This window comes from Rattus norvegicus, chromosome 1 (genome assembly GCF_036323735.1).
Source record: "Rattus norvegicus strain BN/NHsdMcwi chromosome 1, GRCr8, whole genome shotgun sequence".
NCBI classification, from domain to species: domain Eukaryota; kingdom Metazoa; phylum Chordata; class Mammalia; order Rodentia; family Muridae; genus Rattus; species Rattus norvegicus.
In genome coordinates, this window is record NC_086019.1 from 256,215,615 (window position 1) to 256,230,035 (window position 14,421).

Consider the following 14,421-nt stretch of genomic DNA (forward strand, 5'->3'; position numbering starts at 1 on the left):
GTTCTTAGGTCAAAGCTGAGCTTATAAAATGACCTGACCAACCTCACGAAGCCAGTGAGAGGGCAGGTTGGAGCAGTTAGAGGTTACACTGCCCGGGGTCTCCAACTTGGCCATCTTCCCTGTGTCTAAATCCTATCTCAACTCTCACCCAGCAATGAGAGCTATAGCCAAGGACATTGTTTCGGAGAGCCAAGAAACTCATCTGCCCGGGTGATCGGCCCCAGCTTCCCTCTCACTTTACAGGAAGAAGTAAGGCTTGGTTCCTGCTGTCTATCTACAAACCTGAGCTTCTAAAGTTCTCCTGACCAAAGCTGAAGAGACTAGATCTCAGAGGCAGCTTCTGGATGTCACATGCCTGATCAGTTCCCGACGGATCTGGGCCCAGGCGGTGTGGCTTAACTTTGCCGTGCATGCCTAGTCACGTGGCTGATGGGCGCCAAGACAGCAGACAAGGTGGGTGTTCTAGAACACTGAGAGAGAGCAAGGGTTTCACCAGACGCCACCAACCTTCGCATGTTGGAAGCACCCCGCAGACCCTGAACTGACTGGACAGCCTACGCTCACTACCACGCCTGCATGGTTCGTGGCTGCCTGCTACTTGTCCGACGTTCACGTCTCTAGATACTTGGGAAACGCCATTGCTCATGCATTACATTTCTATTTATATTTTCATTCAGTTCTTGCTGGCCTTAGCTGCTTGGCCCAAGAAACCTTAGGAGGGAAGAGAGGAACTCTTTGTCAGAATAAGTCAGGGGCAAAGGTCAAGGCCAGAGCCTTGGCTGTGTGTGCAGTCTTTCAGTAGGAGCCCTTGGCAGGAAAACACTCGAGACAAGGGGGCTTTCTGCACCTTTCACAGGAAATGGGAGTAAGTGGGGACGGGGGGTAAGAGGGACACAAAGCCGGCCTTATACAGTGGCAGCCACATACTGCCAGTATGGTTGAATTTGAGGCGGGGCTAGAAGACCCCTGTTTCCCTGACTTGTTTTCCCTTTTGCATAATATTCCATCACCGGGCACTTATTCCTTTGGTCTTCATGACTTTTAGAGAAAAATCATACACTAACAGGTCAACCCTTGTATTTCATAGACACAGGGTCTAGGCCTGAGACTCCCTATGTGAGGTCTGAATGAATGGGACTCTACGAAGCACAGGGACTATGTTGGGGTTAACGGATGTGCCTTCAGACAGAAAAACAGGCCCAGAAGCCTTCTCCCTTCGGGATTTAAGAATGAACAAGTAAAAACAAGAATTGAATATTTCCCAAGATTCTATTTTGTGTCCCAAATGGAAATTTGGGAGACTTACCATCAGACAGAAAATCAAAGGGTTTTTCTTTTAAATAGTTTATTTTTATTTCATGTGCACGAGTGTTTTGCCTGCGTGGATATCTGTGTAAGGGTGTCAGACAGCTTTGAACTGCCATGTGGGTGCTGAGAATTGAATCCGGGTCCTCTGGAAGATCAGTCAGTGCTCTTAAACTCTGAGCCACCTCGTAAGACCCCAAGAGGATTTCTTTTACCCCCATTTTTAATCTGTATGAAACCGTGGTTTAGAAACAGCGGTTGTGGTGTTATATAATTTCCTACAGAAAGTTAAGCATTTCCTGTGGGGCACTATACCTGCAATTCGAGGCTCCGCCACTAGGTGGCAAATAAAACTTTAAAAATGTAATCGGACACAATTTCAACTGTAGGCATGTGATTCTACTGAAAAAGAAGGCTCTGATCATTCTCTAATTTCTATATTTCTAAAAACACAGCATAAAACTTGAAAGAAGGTTTACAGAAATAAAAAAAAGTGCTCCCATAAGGAATATCCCCTCACTTTACACCCAACCTCAGCTGATAACCTCAGTTGTCTTACTCGACACACGCGGCCAGGACTCTAGCCTTCACTTTTGCACTGGTGACAATGGGCACCTACCTTTCCTTCTCTAAGGTTTTTCTTGAGGGGTGAGGGGAGCAGCTACAGTTAACAGGGCACGGAAGGGGGAAGGTCTACGTTTGAAGCCAGCCCTGCCCCTCACTAGCCAGATAGCCATACCCTTCCTAACCTTCCTAGCCTTTATCTGTAAATTTATTATCATTCAGTTGGATGATATTGGGGGAAATATACACTTATTAAGTAGTAACTATAATCCTTTAGCATTATTTTTCTCAAATTTACAATTGTCACACACACACACACACACACACACACACACACACACACACACACACACTTTAATCCATACCCACAGCTTCTCAGAAGCGCTACAACTTTTTCCATTTAGTCAACTCAATAAAAAAGTTACCTCTGGTCCCCCGGGCACATGCTCTGAACAACAGCTACGCTCTATCTTGCGAGAGTGAACTTGTCCAGTAAGCACGAACGTCCCACCATCTGTTAGGTCCACCGAAGCCATTCCCAATCTGGACCACAGTGCAAGGTCAGAAGTGTGACCAGGGGGGCTGGGGATTTAGCTCAGTGGTAGAGCGCTTGCCTAGGAAGCGCAAGGCCCTGGGTTCGGTCCCAGCTCCAAAAAAAAAAAAAAAAAAAGAAGTGTGACCAGGCCACCACGCTGCAGGCTACTTCCTGGTCTTAAATGTCTTCCTGGGCTTCATTATTTTAAAGTTCTGGTTTGCGATGGTGGTGGTGGTGGATTGTTTGAGACAGAGTCTTGAAATTACAAATATTCACTCTCATGCCCATATTAGAGCAAAAGAGATTCCTTTGAAATTCTCACCTTAGTGTTACTGCCCATGACTCCCATAACAGCCTCCTTCCTTCCCTTTCCCCAGTATAAGAGTGAATGCTTAGATCTGAGTCAGTCTCACACCATGCCACTGACTGGCAAGATGGCTCAGTGGGTAGATGCCCTTGTCTCCATGCCAAATAATCCTTGGGATCCACATGGTAGGAAGCCTAAAACCGTTCTCACTTCTACATGTCCCCTCAGAGGGCCTGAGCACTTGGGTACCTGTCTCCCCAACTCCCACCCCACAGAGGCACATTTTTTAAGGGGAAGGGGGAGCCAAGGTCTGGAGATGGGAATATAATGCTCACACTGGCCTAATGCTTTCAATTTCCAGCCTCAAGCTCTTGTGTGCTGGGATTACAGCATCTGGGTAGGAGAAGCTTCTAAAACAAAAACTTCACCAATATCCCAGGCTCCATATTTCTCCCTGCCTTGGGTGGGAAGGAGAGAATCCTGACTCCCAGCTGATGAGAGAGGGACAGGACCCCCGGCATCCTCCTGCTTAGGAAGGATAAACAGTGGCTATGCAGTTACATGATCCCTTCTCCCGGGATGTAGGTCCTCTATGCAGGCAAGCATCTCTGGGATGTGCGAGGACCACAGGCCAAGCCATAGTCCTCTTCAAGTTGAACTTGAGGCCCTGATTCCCCGTGCACCTGCATTTGACTCAGTGATAAATCTGTCTTTGTTCATGAGTAGTTTATAATACACAATCGGACTGGACACAGCAAGACAACAAGAGTGTGTTAAAGAGAAAGCAGGCGGCCCACCAAGAGTCTCCGAGGGCCTTAAGTGTTTCTCCTCCCTTACCGAGCTCTTGGTAAAATACAGTCCTGATTCAGCAGGTCTGGGGTGGAAGCTGCATGTTTAATGAGCTCCTGGACAACGTCCAAGAAGTTGACCATGTTTTGAGTAGCAAATGTTCAATTGCCTGAGTCTGCACCTCAGAAGAACCCCCATACTGGAGAAGGTTCCAGAAGGTTGCATTGACACTGGCCCAGAGAGCAGGTCATAACCACACTCATCGTGGCATCGTGGGTGTTCACTGTGCCTCACTGATGCTGGACCACCCTGAAGGTGCGGATGCTGGGGGGAACTTGCTTGGGGTCACAAAGCTAGGAAGAGGCTGGGATGAGATTTGAACCCCAAGTGCGTGACGTTAAGGCTCCCGGTGCTGAATTACCTTGGGCTGCTTATCCATTTCCACTCATCCTCCCCCACCACCACCCCAAAATGGTGTTTTATACTTAGACCAGTAGTAGCATTGAGGAGGAATCCCAGGGCAGATGGGAGCCCAAAGCCCTTCCGAGGTCTTTCTCACTAAGGTGAAACCTGGTACCTTGTGGTTTGTCCCAGAGGGAAACAGATAGGACTTTCTCCTTAGGAGCTACTCAGCCTGTGACGGTCGAGATAAACCAGGCATAACAGCCTGGCCCAGCCTCTCCCCGACGCCTCCCTGTCTTCCGGAGGCACATTCCGGTGAACAGACTCCTTCAAGCCATGCCAACCCCCTCGGTCAGATCTGTGGTTTGGAGACCAGGCAGCCTGACAGCCTTTTCAGTGGATGTCAGTGCTGGGGTTTGGGGGGAGTTTCTGATGATTACATTGCTTGACGCCAGGCAGTCAGGGATGAATGAGGAGTCACTTTATAAGGTAGGGTGGGGCCCTAAGAGCCAACTCAGGCCCTGCCAGAGGAGAGGCAAGGCTGGGACCCCGCCTTTGGGCCTGGGTCCAGTCGGGGTGACCCAGGCTAGCGTCATACTTGCTTTGTAGTTGAGTTTCAATCTTTCGGCCTCTGCCTCCTGAATGCTGGGACTATGGGCATGTACCACCCAGCTCAGGGGATCAAACCCAGGGCTTTGTGTGTGCCGGGGGAGAACGCTACCAACCGAACTGTACCTTCACAAAGCACCTTTCAGATGTTCCAAAGACAGTGGCTACCAAAAGGGAGAGGGGAGGAAGCCACCTTCTTCCCCTTTTATGGTGAAAACAGGGTAGGTCTGAAGTGGGGCCATTGTAAGATGCTGGTTTGTAGTTTAACCAGGGCTGACCCTGACAGATCTCATCATTCTCGACTCCTCCCTGACCCCATCTGCAGTCCGCAGCCCCTCAACTCTTCCTCCCTGTAATATACACCTGAGAACTGTCTTCTTCCCTTGGCTTCTACCGAGCCGCCTTCACCCCTTGCCTGCCTAGTCACCTCCGGTCTTTCCAAAGGCCAGGCTGAAGGAGCCTTTCAAGATAGAAATCTCTCAGCCTAAAACATCTCAGCATGAAGGGATAAAGCCCCAGCCCTTAGCATGACCTCTGAGAACTTGCTCTGCTCAATCCGGTGGAGGTCATCAGCCTTCTTCCCTACCTTGTACCCTGTGTAGCCCAGCTTAGCCCATTTCTGCTCTCACAGACCCCATGAAGCTGAGCTTCCTTCTCCTGCCTTAGTTTCCCCTCTGGCCTTTTTGACACCATCAAACCTGGCCTGAGTAACTTTGCTTGAACATGAGTTTGCCAAGGACACCATCACTCCCAGGGACAACGGTACGTTATCTCTAAGCACAGAGTAAAAAGATTTGACCTTGTAAAAGAACACTGGGCTTCCAAAAGGAAATTATTTATTTCCAGGGTGAATGGGTGGGGAAGGTCATGAGTGTCACAGAGGCCTGTTGTCACACCCATCACTTTGGAGGGTTCTGTCGACAAGCAAGGGGACAGCTGGTGGCTGTGGCCTATCTTAATTACTGTGCCACAGACCAGAGTAGGACTGGGCTACAACCCAGGACGGCTTCCAGGCCAGAGCACATGTCCTGCATGTCAAATGGCCCAGGCTGCCTGAGGCGGCAGAAGTGTGGGCATCTGCTTCAACCAAAGGTTGCTGGGAAGAGTCCTTGGAGACAGCCCAGGACCGAAGACCTGGGGCAGATGATCGGGAGGCTGGCTCCCTGTGGGACGGATCTCTAAGCAAGGGACAAAGGAAAAGGAAAATTCTGACAAAGTGGCTAGTTTTTCCTGGCCCTGAAAGTGGAGATGCGGTAGGGACAGGGCTTGAGGCCCTTTTCACATTCACTTTCAAGAGCAGAAAATTCCTTGTGAAACTGCAGCTTGCAGAGACCTGGGAAATTGGGGCTGGAAGTCTCTGTGGCCAGTCACATTGCCTTGACAGGGAGGGCTGTCACCATTCACACACTCCTATGGAGCTGGTGCCTCCTCTCTTCAGGGGCCCCACCTCAATTTGCCCAACTCTATGTGGTCAGCTGGCCTGGCCCCTTCTCCACTGGTTCATGTTGATATTCATACATAATCCTTAGTCCCCCTCGGGCCACTGTCCTGGTTGTCCTCCCAGCCTGGCGTCCCTGGACCCTGACCTGCCCATGCCTGGCTCAATTCAGATGTGACCTCTGCAGAGGCCTTTCTTGGCCAACAAAACTCAGACGTCCTGGGCCACCTAACTTACAGTTCTTTTTCTTTCTTGTTCTTGTCAGTGCTGGAAATTGCTCATTTGTTTGCTTTTTGGACCACTCCCCACACCCCCATTGAAAGATAAACTTCCTATCAACAGTAGCCTGGCATTTTATTCTCAGCTATCCAAGTGCCTATAGCTGGTCCCGGCACACAGTAGGTGCTTGATAAATAATGTGGCAGGAAAGGAATGATGAACACAGCTCTTACGTGCGAGCTCAGAGGAGCGTGCTCACTGCCGGCCTTTGGAGCCGCTGGCCCCAGATTATAGAGTAGGAGCTGTGATTTTAAGAGGAGACCCAGCCGGCGCTCCCCAGAAGGATGGAGGTAAGTGATTCAGCCTGTAACTGATGGCTTCTAGAACCCAGTGTACCCGGAAGACACTGTCCTAATCTCACCACATAAGTTTGTCTTGCCCTGCCATTTCTGGTTACCAGCAGGCTCCAGGAACTTCCAAGGCCCTCACCCTCAGATGTCGCATCCCTGTCAGAGCCCAGTCATTGCTTGCCCTTGTTTCCAGATCCTCTGGAGTAAAGGCTTCTTAGGTTGGTGCCTGGTGGAGATCAAGGGAAACACCTAGAGCTGAGCAAGATGGTCAGCTCTCCTCAGGCTAGCTAAAACCTGACCCTTCCCCCCTGCTTCCTTTGGTGCTGAACAAACACCGGATCTGTTGCACAGGGCTCCGGGGTAAGGGAGAGGAAAGCCAGTGTCTCTAGTTGACCCAGCGCAGTCTTGTGCTGTAGCTCCAAACTGCCTCTTCATTGAGGAACCGGTATGTAAACTGTCCAGCCTGTACAAAAGAAGCAAGCAATGCCTGCTGTCTAAAAATATCATCCCGTGAGCCAAAGAGGTCAGCATGCAGCCTTCAGGGTGGCAGTCCCTACCTCCATTACAGTTTTGGGGTCACTTTGTGGCCCAAGTCATCTTATAGCTTCATACCTCATTTACCAGGAGATACAAGGGGCCTTGGGCGGGGCCCACTCAATTCTGAGGACCACAGGGCTTTCTGAGACGCCAGAGGTAAGGTGAGCCCAGCACAGAGGCAGACAGCTCCTAAGTAGAAGGTGACCTTAACATCACCTTGGCAGACTAAGTACAGCTCTTTCTGCTCCAGCGCCTGGCTTCTGAGGTCCCTGGATCCTGGTCACAGTTGTTTGCTTTTTGCATCAGTAGCTATACACACTCCGCTCCGCTCTGCAATGACCATTTCCTCCCAGGGAGGCTCCTTGGGCCAGCAAACTCAGGATATACAGGAAATAAGACTCCAATCCCAGGATGGGCAACAGGAGATGGATTTTCCACAATAGTCTTTTAAAACAAGGCAGAGGGTTCCATGTAAACAGTAGGCTGCACCCAGAGGCTGCTGACTCAACCTTGATCGGCTGAATACCCAAAAAGCGCTTCTGCCCACCCCTCCAAGCAGGCCCATATACACATGGGAGACTAGGGAAACTTCTGTCCCTAGCTCTCTGGTACTGCCATGGGTGGAGGTCTTCTAAACAGGCAGCAGGCTTTTTGTTTTGGATTATCTTTCCAGAGATAGTAGCCTGTGTGAAAAGCAGGTTTGTTTCTTGTCTGTAATAGAAAAATGAGGGCTGGAGAGGTGGCTCAGTGGTTAAGAGCACTGACTGCTCTTCCAGAGGTCCTGAGTTCAATTCCCAGCAACCACATGGTGGCTCACAACCATCTGTTATGTGATCTGATGCCCTCTTCTGGTGTGTCTGAGGACAGTGACAGTGTACTCACATACATGAAATAAGTAAATCTTAAAAATAATAAAGGACTCCCTGACGTCTTGGCTTCCTTTCCACATTGTAACTCATGGCATGTGCGGGTGATGTCCCCAGACTTATCAGTCACCTCACAGGAACGTGGAGGGAGTGAGAACAGATGTAAACACGCCCCTGCCACTCACGTTGGGCTGTAATAAAGTCTGATGTCTCTGACTCAGGAATATTATGTTTTATATGGCTAGCCATGAAATCAGTAAGATAAACTGGCTCACAAATACGGTGCAATCAGATATCCCATGTGGGTTTGTTTGTTTGTTTGTATATTTTTTTGAGACCATGTCACATGTAGCCCAGGCTGGTCTTGATCTCACTTCATAGCCCAGGTTGGCCTTGAGCTCTTGATCCCCTTGCCTCTGCCTCACAAGTGCTGAGACAGGCTTGCAACACCACACTCTGATCCATTCACAATTCTTTACAATGCTGTTCCTATCCCTAAAGCCTGAGGTCAAGGTGACTGTCAGTCTCCCAGCTCCAGGTCTGTTCAGTTTTCAGCAACCCAGAGGCCACAGATAATAATAATGATAATGATAATGATAATAATAATAATAATGAGGAGGAGGAGGAGGAGGAGGAGGAGGAGGAGGAGGAGGAGGAGGAGGAGAAGAAGAAGAAGAAGAAGAAGAAGAAGAAGAAGAAGAAGAAGAAGAAGAAGAAGAAGAAGAAGAAGAAGAAGAAGAAGAAGAAGAAATTATAGTAGTAGTGGCAGTATCCAATACATGATTCACGCTGGCCTTGAACTCACCAAGTAGCTCATGCTACCCTTGAACTATCTATCCTTCTGCCTTCGCCCCAGAAGTGCCAGGTTAACTAACATGCAAGCACCATCTCAATTAAAGAAATGTCTTCCAGAGGGACTTCATTTTGTAACATAATTTATCACATACTTCTTTTTGTTTGTTTGTTTTGTTTTTTCAAGGCAGGGTTTCTCAGTGTAGCCCTGGCTGTCCTGGGACTCACTATGTAGATCAGGCTGGCCTTGAACTCCATCTACCTGCTTCTTAAGACTTGACCCTATCTCACTCAAAAACAAGGGAGGGAAGGGTATTATTCTTTAAAAGAAAGTCAATAGCCAGTCCTGTTGGGTTCATCGCTGAGGGACTATGACGCTCTGACTCCCCTAAGAGTTCTAGAAGTGTAACGATGTAAAGTGAAAAACACTGAATAGTTTAACCACACACACACAAGATAATTATTGGTGCCTATGACCTCAGCCACTTAAGGCAAGTTCCGGGTCACCTGACCTCAAACAGGGTACTCCCAATGCTTGAGTGGCAGTGACAGCTGAGGGAGGAGCCGAGGATACTTGTGCCTGGTCTTGGGCCTATCTTGGCAGGTACAGAGGCAGCAGGGGAAGGCCAGAGCAGAGCCTCAGTGAGAATGGCTGTGAGATTCCTCCTTAGCCAGGGAAAGACGGCCCATTAGAGGGATGAAGCTCTACCACGTGGGGCTGAGTGGTGAGGATTTCTCTGTTTCTAAGTGTGTGTGTGTGTGTGTGTGTGTGTGTGTGTGTGTGTGTGTGTGTATGGCCAGCACAGGTCCAGGGATATAGCAGTAGTCTGGTAAAATACGTATAAATAAGGAAACCGATTAGCAATCTTAACACAGCACATGCCACGTGCCCAGCCCTACAGCAGAATCGTGGGTGAAGAGTAGAGAGGACAGGGTCTTAGAGGCTCATAGAGAGCCACGGAGGTCGGCCATGAGATAGGCACGTCTCCCTCATTCTCACAAGACAGGGTTTGGAGGTACAGCCTGGAGAAGCCCATGCTTATTCCCCCTTCTCAAGATGCCCAAGCTTTTGCATAACACTCTGCCCTTTCTTGGCCTGAGCTGTGCCTATTTCTCCCTGGGACGCCTACTGGAGAGCTGCCCCTTGTTCATGGGCTCCATACCTTCTAATTCCTTCCATGGACTCTTCATTCCCAGAAGGGCTGTGCACCTACAACCTTTATACAGGATTTAATTGATATTCAAATATCAGTAATGGGCCAAACCCTGTCTCTGCCACCTCGTTTTCTCTACTTCTCCCTCCCCTAAACCGTTTCCCTGTCCCCAGTGACACTATATAATGCCCTGCTTGTCCCCTAAGAGGCACCTGGTACTGTCAGGGGCCAGCGTCTCCTGTATCATAAGAACACTAGGTTCCTTACGCCTTTGCAAACCCACAGGATGGCCTGAACCCTAGGCCAGATCACCTGGACATATATCCTCATCCTGCGTCCAGATCCCAAGATGCATTGCTCCTTTGCCAAGTTTCCTACCACTTGCGTGTCAGATGAGTGAGTGTGTAAGGTTCTTTGAGCTCCTCTGCTTTTTCAGTTCCTGGTACCAGCCAGACCCTTCAAGTCCCGAGCCGTGAGCCTGCAGTCAGGTGGGCTGGAAGTAGATGGACCGGCCCTTAGAGGAAATACTCACTTATGCCCCAGCATCTCTGGGACTAGAACCCCTCTGGAGGTAAAGTTTGCCCTCTTGCTCCTCCCTGGAGCTTCCCTTACCATGAAACCTTTACCGTGAAATCCTTACCACAAAATGCCAGGCGAGACAAAATGCAGCCAGAGAGCCATCCTTGTGGCTGTCTGAGATGCATGGAGTGTGTGCACTCTTATGGCTTTGTTAAGCCTCTGCTGCTAGGATGAATCAGTAGGTGGCCTCAGACACCATCTCAAAAGCTAAGGTGGCAAAAGAACTTGGCGTCCAGTGACACCAGACCTACTCTTAAGATGACGGGTGGCTCGCTGCCGTGGGAAATTCACAAAAGAGAGAGCACTCCTGAGTCACTGCAGTTGAATCCGTGTCTCAAACTAAAACAGTCAGCTACAAAACAGGCCCTTTCCCAATGCCCTCTGCCCCGTGGGTAGGGGCCAGTGGGGGCCTGGGACCCAAGGTACCTTAGGCCTTCTGAGGAAACAGTTGAGAATGAAGGGTCTAAGGCAGCTTCTAGCAAGCTGGACAGAGACAGATGCAGGGTTGTAGGCCTGGTGTGGGCTCCAAAGGCTAGCCTAGGCTAAAGCCCTGGAGAATGAGTACGCTCAGACCAGGAGTCCATACAAAGCCAATGAAAGGAGGGCTCGGAGCACGGCTAAGAAAAGGAAGTTTCGGGGCTGGGGATTTAGCTCAGTGGTAGAGCGCTTGCCTAGGAAGCGCAAGGCCCTGGGTTCGGTCCCCAGCTCCGAAAAAAAGAACCAAAAAAAAAAAAAAGAAAAGGAAGTTTCCTTCGGGGGATTAGTCAACCCTCATTTCTCTCAACAACACTACTATGCAGGGTCACACTTATACGGAGGTTGTACGGTGTCTTGGGTTTGACTTCTCTGTTGAGGTGGTGCAGGGAGGTCATGGCACCTGTTACCAAGACCGAGTTCATTACATCCTGGTAGGAGACGACCAGTTCATGTTTTCCTCTGACCCCACGAGCATGCCGTAGCATGCACCCACCCCTCACAGAAAATTAACAAATGTAGTACATTTCTTTAAGGATTACTTTTATTCTTAATTATGTGCATGGGATGAGGGTATCTGTGTGCAGGTGACTGCAGAGGCCAGAAGTTTTGGATCCCCTGAAACTGGAGTTGTTGACCTGCCCCATGTAGGTTCTGAGAACTTGGGTCCTCTACAAGACCATTTCTCTAGCCCCCCACTCCTTCCAAAAGTTGTTTTATGATGTATTCTTTAAGAGTCAGGTTCTCACTATGTAGCCCTGGCTGGCCTGTTACTCATAGAGATTTGCCTGGCTCTGCCTCCCCAAATGAGCACTGGGATTAAAGGTGTGTGCACCCAACTGGCTGTACCCCTCCCTTTTTCTTCAAAGGGCTACCTTCTCTGGGAATTAACCATGGGCCAAACACATAGAAATGTGCCTCTCGTGACCTTAGTCCTTACTCAAGTCCTACAAAAGGAATTGGGCTTCAGTCAGGGCTTCAGTTGAGCCTCAGCTATTGGCTTCCCTCAGCATGAGGGACAAAGGAGTCTGGCGTTTGCCGGAATTGGGGTCTCATCCTTGTAGTCCCAGCACTTAGAAGAATGATGGGGAGGACTGCTTTGAGTTCAAGGCCAGCCTGAGCTACATAGTGAATTAGGAGTTTAACCTAGGATTCAAAATGAGATCCTATCTCAAACAAGGATCACCAAAAGATCAAATAAAAGGTCGGCTAACCTGGCTGTGAGTCCTTACACAAATCTCTCAGCTCATCTTAGCTTCAAGCTCCTTGTCAGCCAAATGGAGACAGTAGCTTCAGGTCACATCCAATTGGGAATAATAAGGACTAACATTTGTTGGCTCCTGCTGGGGGACAACCAGTTTCTGAGCACCTGGGCTGCATTAATCTGCCCTGCCCTGTCCCTCTGCCTCATGGGGTAGATGCCATTATCACCCCGTTTTCCAGATGGATAAACTGAGGCACAAAGTTACTACAACTGGTAACTGACAGAGTTTAGGTTTCAAAGGGTGAATGCAGGCGGTGGTACCCAAGCCATGGCCTCCAGCCCCACCTCCAATCGTACCTTCTTCAAAGCATCAGGTCTCAGGCCCCTTCCTTGGGTCTCTGCTAACTTCTGTAGCTCACAAGTTCTTGCTCTCTGTGCTTCCCGTGGGGTTACACTCGGTATCACACAGAGACACAACAGAGAGGGTCACATCCTAATTTAAGTCCTTTTTGTTTTGTTTTGTTTTGTTTTTTTGAGACAGGGTTTCTCTGTGTAGCCCTGGCTGTCCTGGAACTCACTCTGTAGACCAGGCTGGCTTTGAACTCATGGAGATTCATCTTCATCTGCCTCCAAAGCGCTGGGATCAAAGGTGTGCGCCAGCATGCCCAGCTCTAAGTCATTCTGATGGTAGAAATGCTCCTGTCTCTCACTATTTCAAGGGTTCCTTGGGTGAAAAAAAATCTTTCAAGTAGCTGGGATACCCTCACCCGAGCTCTTCAGCCAGACCTAGACGGCTCTCCTCTAAACATGGCTGATAGGACAACAAACTCTTTCCTTGTTGCATTTCCACAGACAGAGTAGAAGAAGCCCCCTGACCCCCATTCTTCTTGAGCAAACAGGCAGTTCCGGGTCTCAAGGTCAAGTCCAGTATCCATGTGATACTGATGAGCTCACGTTCCTCTGGGACACTTTTCTCTTATAACGTCTCCACTGGACAGCCATGCCCTAGGTGGCTACAGCATCCAGACTGTTGGAAGAATCTAAGGTGGTTGCAGACCCAGATGCTGGACACCCCAAATGCCCTGGATTCAGTGCAAAGTCGCTGTCTAGTCTTGTAACTCAGAGTCCAACAGGAGGAAGCAGGAGGGAGACACCTGATCTCGATGGCTAGTTCTTGTCTTGCCCAAACTGTAGGCTCTAAGTACTCATCCTGGGAGCCACTTCCCTCTCTACAAGTCTAGCTCGAGGTGCTGAGGATATGTAGCCTTTTCTGACGATAAGGTTGGGGAGCTGCTCTCCATATGAGGTACCTGTTTTCAGTTAACAGTAGGTACTGACCACAGGCCACTAATGTCTAACTGGCAACTAATCCAGAAGGCCGGCCTGTGAGGGTCCAGGGCCAGCATTAACCTAGTAGGAAGACCACTGTATGCCACCGTAGCACAAGGCCTATGGGAGATCAAGAATCAGGGAGTGTAGTCAATTTAAGGAGGGTAGCAATCCTTTCCTACTTGAACTTAAGTCTCTCCCTGATTCTGGGTTGGTTGGTTAGTTTATGATACTTTTTAACTTAAAAAATTATATATACATTTACACATATATATATAGTATTTAATATAACCATATTTAAAATTACACACACACACACACACACACACACACACACACAGTAGTAATGCACACCTTCAATCCCAGCCCTTGGGAGGCAGAGGTAGGTGGATCTCTGAGTTTGAGGCCAGCCGGGTCTACAGAGCAAGTTCCAGGAACAGCCGGGGCTCCACAGAGAAACCCTGTCTGAGAAATAACTTTTTAGGTGCGTGAGTGGACTGTTTACATGGACATCTGGTACCGCATGCCTGCTTCAAGCCAAAGGATGCTGGAAGAGGGTTTGGATGCCCTGGGGGGGAGTGGGCATCTAAAACAGATGATTGTGAGCTGCCCTGTGGGTGCTGAGAATTGAGCGTCAGCTCTCTGGAAGAGCACCCAGTGCTGTTAACCATTGGAGAAGGAGTCTCCGGTAGCCCGGTCTGGAACTCACTACGTTCCTGAGGAAGACCTTAAACTGCTATTTCACTGTATGTGCGTGGGCGCGGGAGTGAGGTCATGTGGAGGTCAGAGGACAACTTGGAGATGCTGGTCCTCTCCTACCATGCAAACCCTGGGAATCGAGTTCAGAGCATCAGGCTCGGTGTGAAGTATCCTCACCAACGTCTTCTCACTGACCCAATTGGGCTCAGCTTTAGAGACGTGTTTTGTTTTGCCGGGGAATGGCTATGTGGCTCAGGGTGGCTGCCAAC

At 49.4% G+C, this 14,421-nt stretch overlaps 1 protein-coding gene across 4 annotated transcripts in view; it reads right to left on the reverse strand.

Annotated features, from left to right (window-relative positions):
• Positions 1–14,421, reverse strand: part of Sh3pxd2a (SH3 and PX domains 2A) — a 206,130-nt gene that overhangs the window by 120,624 nt on the left and 71,085 nt on the right.